We start from the raw sequence: 5543 nt of genomic DNA, 5'->3' as shown, positions 1-5543 counted from the left end.
AGGAAGTAGGAAATTTGAAAATCTGTTCTGCCTATATTGGCAATTTGTCAGTCATTTTCTTTTGTCCTGTAGAATGTCTGGCAGTTTCTTCTATAAAGCAGGAACCCTGAATGATCATCCAGTCTTTTGGAATGCTCAGCAGTCACATTTTGTGGGTCCTGCATGTCCAGTTCATACAGCATACCATCAAGCAGTCCAGGCAAGAGTAGTTTCTTGCCCAATGGCTAACAAGCTCCATAAGGAGTCTCTTTGACCAGGAGCCTATCTTCCTCTTGAAGTAGTTTGTTGCTGCCAGGAACAGATGTGTCTCATTATCATGAAAATCCTAAGTTGTTTTTTTTTTTGAAAGAGAAATCTTTTTTTTCTCATTTATAAGCAAGATTTTTAATCAGAAAAATATCAATACTGTACTTATCACAATTACTCTAAAACATACACTATGCAAGGATTTTTATTTGAAAATGCATCTCATACTCTATTATATTGGAAATATAGCATAAGTGATATCAGAATTATTAAGCTGCAACCAATATATTACTAAAACCAGTATTTTTAAAGCATGAAAAAGCTATACACATGTTGTAGTTCCTATTTTGATTTTACTTTACAACAAAAAATAACATCATGAACAGGTAAAATGAAGTGATATGTATTCTTTTTTTTAATTTACTATATTTTTTATTTATTAAAAATTTCCACCTCCTCCCCGCCTCCTTTTTTCCTCCCCCTCCCCACCTCCCCCTCCCTCTCTAGTTCTAAGAGCAGTCAGGGTTCCCTGCCCCGTGGGAAGTCCAAGGTCCTCCCCCTCCATACAGGTCTGTAAAGGTGAGCATCCAAACAAACCAGGTTCCCACAAAGTCAGTCCATGCAGTAAAATCAAAACCCAGTGCCATTGTTCTTGCCTTCTCAGTCAGCCTTCATTGCCAGCCACGTTCAGAGTGTCCATTTTGATCACATGCTCCATCACTCCCAGTCCAGCTGGCCTTGGTGAGCTCCCATTAGATCAGTCCCACCATCTCAGTGGGTGGACGCACCCCTCATGATCCTGACTTCCTTGCTCATGTTCTCCCTCCTTCTGCTCCTCATTTGGACCTTGAGAGCTCAGTCCAGTGTTCCAATGTGGGTCTCTGTCTCTATCTCCATCCATCGCCAGATTAAGGTTCTATGGTGATATGCAAGATATTCATCAGTGTGGCTATGGGACAAGGCCAGTTCAGGCACCCTCTCTTCTGCTGCCCAAGGAACAGTCTGGAAACTTTTTTTTTAGTCCTAAGTTTTTAAAACATTTTAAATTCCATATTCTGTTACTCTTTGGAAGCTTTGAAGAATAACTGTATATCTGAAATATATCTCTGTACATCTAGAAAACCTAACTAACATGACTACAAGCTTGACTATTAACCTGAATTTCTTAATTATACATTACATTTTTAAATGAGATGCACAAACAATACCTTAATCAAGAGCAGGAATATAAATAACAAAATTGACCTTAAATTTGTATCAATAAACCAAGATCCATAGCAATGCAAAGTATTCATCTCTATAGCATATCTCCCTTTAAATGTAAAGAAATATTTATAAACAATATTTAAGAATTTAGGTGTAATTTTCTCCAAACTGCTTCCTGCTTTATGTTAGGCAAAGTAATTTTGAAGTTCACCTTTCAGGAGGATCTTGGTCCAGCAAACCACATTAGTCTTGAAGGAATCCACAGGTTCTCCTCCTCTGTGGAAACAAAAGCAGAACCTCTTTTCCAAAGCAACATATCCTTAGACCCAAATTTTGAAGTCAAGATACCTTTAAAGTATACATACGGGCTTAGCTTAGCAGCCTATGCAATGAAATGTCTCTTTGTACTTAGCTTCTTCACAGTCAAAGAATTTAAAGAAAACATAATAATATACATAATCTAGGCCCTCTGTGTCTTTTCCATTAAAGATGGCTTATTTTTCTTTAGTCCTTTAATCTATGACTATCTGTATGCTGTCTCTTTAAAGACTTTGTTTTACTTTTTAAAACCATTTACTTCCTTTTATAACTGTCTATATTCTTTTTCTTCTCTCTTGCAAGCCTATGTACATTTATCTAATACTGTGACCCATTTAGAGGTCTTTTCCATCTGAATTTGTCATTATTGCATGTGTATCTGTAGTTATTTTCTGACCAGAAGCACTCTCTTTTTTCCCAAATGCTAAGTGGGCATGACTAGGACCAACTCTGCTGCCCTGTTTATTGGCTCCACCCAGTCCAACATGGCAGAGGCATGTTCAGTGCCTCTGGGACTGCTGGGTGGGAGCTGTCCTCACCATCTCAACTCTGGGTAGCACCGTGCAGCAAATAAACCCTTTTTATCTGAGTAAAGGCTAAATCTGCCATGCAGCACACAGCACAGCTTGGAAATATCTCTGTGTATGGCAGCAAGAATCCACCTGTACACTCCTAGCAGACCCCATCTTGTTGCCTGCCCCGGGGGGGGGGGCGGGCACTGAGCCATGGGCATGGTCTCAGGTACTTTCTTCCTAACCCCAAGTGGGCACACAAGCATCCAGACCTGAAGTAGATGGCAGACATCAGCCCCAATCATTCGTTGGGCCCCATTCTGTAGGCAGAGGCTGTTTGTTCATTTCCCGGCCACCCAGACCTGAAATAATTACACAGAAACTATATTAATTGCAATACTGTTTGCCAATAGCTTAAGTGTAGTTCTAGCTAGCTCTTACATCTTAAATTAACCCATTTCTATTATTTTATATTTTACCATGAGACTTGCTTACCTCTTGCTTCTTGGGCAGCTACATGGCATCTCTCTGACTCTGCCTTCTTTCTCTCTATTTCTCTGTTCAGAGTTCCTGCCTGGCTTTACTCTGTTAAGCCCATTGGCCAAGAGCAGTTTCTTTACTAACCAATGGCAATAAAACATATTTACAGCATACTGAGGGGAATCCCACATCACATGGGAACTGTATACACATGGTACATAGACATGCAGGCAGGCAAAATACCCATTCATATGCATAAAAATAAAATGAAAACAATTTTTAAAGATTTATTTTTATCTTACATGTATGATTGTTTGACCTGCATGTATGTCTACACACGTGCATACAGTGCCTGCAGAGGCTAGAGGAGGGTTAACGAGGCTGCTAGGTGGTGACATCTGACTCAAGACCACGCAGCATTTGCCAGCACCGCAGCAGCTTCTCCTCAGAGAGGATGCCCAAGCCCTGTTTGAGGTTAAGCTGGTGGCCTGAGAACCCTGGAGAAACAACGAGATTGAAGACCTGAAGGTCATGGATCCACTGAGGCCTGAGCGATCCCTTCTGTGGCTGAGGGTCCCTAGCCTCCCTGACTCACTGGCAGAACTCCTATGTATGACAGTATATCACAGTGCCCATTTACCATTATTTAACTTTCCCAGATCCTTCTCCAGTCTGCATAACAGCAGCAACACTGTGCCCCACTTCCCATGCCCGACCTGTAACTTCTTTCTGAAGGTCTTGCGTACTCCTCATGCACCTGATGCTATTGGGCCCCAGTCACGCTTCCTTATGAGGATGATAGTTTGAGAGTATGATGCTCGGAAGCCACTTTGAGATGAGGAAGTGACAAAGCACCTGAAGGTAAGCACACAAAACAGCTAATCTAAAATGTACCATCTGTCCATGGCTAGACACCTTCAGAAACAAGATATCCCTTACAGGGATCACTGCATGTCAGAGTATGTGTGGAGGGAGATTCAGTGTGGGTGGGTCTGTGTGTGTGTGTGTGTGTGTGCACGCTTGATCATGTTCATGTGCAAAGATGTTTTTGTGCTCGGAGTGGGTGTGTGCATGTTTACGTGGAAGTCAGAGGTCTAGCTCAGACATCTTCCTTAATCTCTATTACATAGGTTTGTTTGTTTGGGTTTTTTTTTTTTTTTTTTGGTTTTTTCAAGACAGGGTTTCTCTGTAGCTTTGGAGCTTTGGAGCTCTATAGACCAGACTGGCCTCAAACTCACAGACATCTGCCTGCCTCTGTCTCCCAAGTGCTGGGATTAAAGGCGCCGCCACCACCGCCCAGCTTGTTCGTTTGTTTTCGAGACAGGGTCTCACTGTGTAGCCCTGGCTGTCCTGGAAATCAGGATGTAGATCAGGCTGGCCCTGAACTACTATGCCACCAAGCCTGGCTTGCTACTTGTGTTTTTGAGATAGGGTTTCTCGCTTTGCCTGGAACTCACCGATTCAATGTGGCTGGCTGGCCAGTGAGCCCAGGGGACCGCCTGGTTCTGTCTCCCCAGCACCGGGTTTACAGGCACTGTCTGAGCTGTCTCCCAAACCCACTTTGATGGTTTTACAGTGACTGGGTGTGACACACTACTATAGCCCCTGCAGACAGGAGGATCCAGAGATCCACAGGCACACAGTGCAGCTTGAGGGCCACCTGAACTGTAACATAGTGGACTGAGAGTTCACCAGAGAACTCTTCATCTCCACTCGGGAGACCTAGGGAGCCAGAGAGAGGAGCTTCTACCTGGAAGACACTTCTGCCATCCCCTTTCCTACGCCTCTCTTGGCCCTTCCTTCACTTACTGTCACAACAGGCAACAGGAGGAACAGGGTTTGAACAGGATGTAGCCGCTTCCCCTGCCTGGGCTGCAGAGAACCTGCCCCACAGTTAAAGGTCCACATGGACCACAGCATCCCCTCTGTACCTCAACCCCGTGGTTTCATCATGACCACATCTCCCTAAGGAGCTGTGATGGTGCTGGTGAGTCCATGAGGGATACAAGGCCCCTTGCTCATGAGAGGGAGTTTCACTACACTGATGCTGAAGCCCCACAAGTATCTTAGGGTATGTGTCCAGGAACTGAACCAAGCCTCCCTCCTGCCAGGCTCCCTACTCCACCCCTCTTGGCCTCAACCTGAAGACACAGAATCCCAAATTCAAGTTTCCTCTGACCTGCCACCTGCTAGCAGAGGTGAGAGCTGCGGGTGTTGAACCAGAGGCTGATGCTTCCAGCCCATGAAGCCTCATCTTCAGCTTTAACCACATGAGCCAAGTGACTTATTCCCTCCCATCCTCAGAGTCTCAGGCTACAGCACACGCAGAGCATGCTAAGGCTCTGGGTCCCCAACACCAGTTCCCCAAGGGCCAGGGCCTTACCTTACAGTCTTCTGAATACACATAGAACAAAAACAGTCTAGCATCATGCTGGGGCAAAGGCTGGCTCTCACCATCACCATGGTAACCAGAGGAGCAAAGGCTCCAAGAGTGCATTGAGTTCCCCAAGTCTGAAGTCAAGTTTCTGCTCACCAATAACAACCACCATGAAATACTGCTAGTGAGGGCTAGTGAGCTGGCTCAGTGGGTAAAGTTCACACAACACAAGCAAGTAAACGAGAACCCACCTAAAAGCCAAACAGGCATAGCCCTCCACCCATAATCATAAACTCAGGAAGTAGAGGCAGAGGACCCTGGGTGAAGCTAGCTAGCTGGATTTACCTAACTCTCATCCTCCAGAGCCAATAAAAGACAACACCCTGTCTGGCTCTGCCATCCAC

General features: G+C 44.6%; 1 long non-coding RNA gene across 1 annotated transcript; it reads right to left on the bottom strand.

Moving 5' to 3' along the window:
- Positions 1-767: 767 nt before the first annotated feature.
- Positions 768-5335, bottom strand: LOC146890317 (uncharacterized). Its single transcript, XR_014999180.2, has 3 exons — positions 5146-5335; positions 1664-2644; positions 768-1162 (listed from the first exon to the last, which is right to left on the bottom strand). It is a non-coding gene; the product is annotated as an uncharacterized LOC146890317 (long non-coding RNA).
- Between the last annotated feature and the right edge of the window lie 208 nt (positions 5336-5543).

The sequence above is a fragment of the Myodes glareolus genome, chromosome 22, assembly GCF_982192425.1.
Source record: "Myodes glareolus chromosome 22, mMyoGla1.1, whole genome shotgun sequence".
NCBI lineage: Eukaryota > Metazoa > Chordata > Mammalia > Rodentia > Cricetidae > Myodes > Myodes glareolus.
The sequence above is the reverse complement of the archived record's forward strand: the minus strand, read 5'-3'. Positions and strand labels throughout refer to the sequence as shown.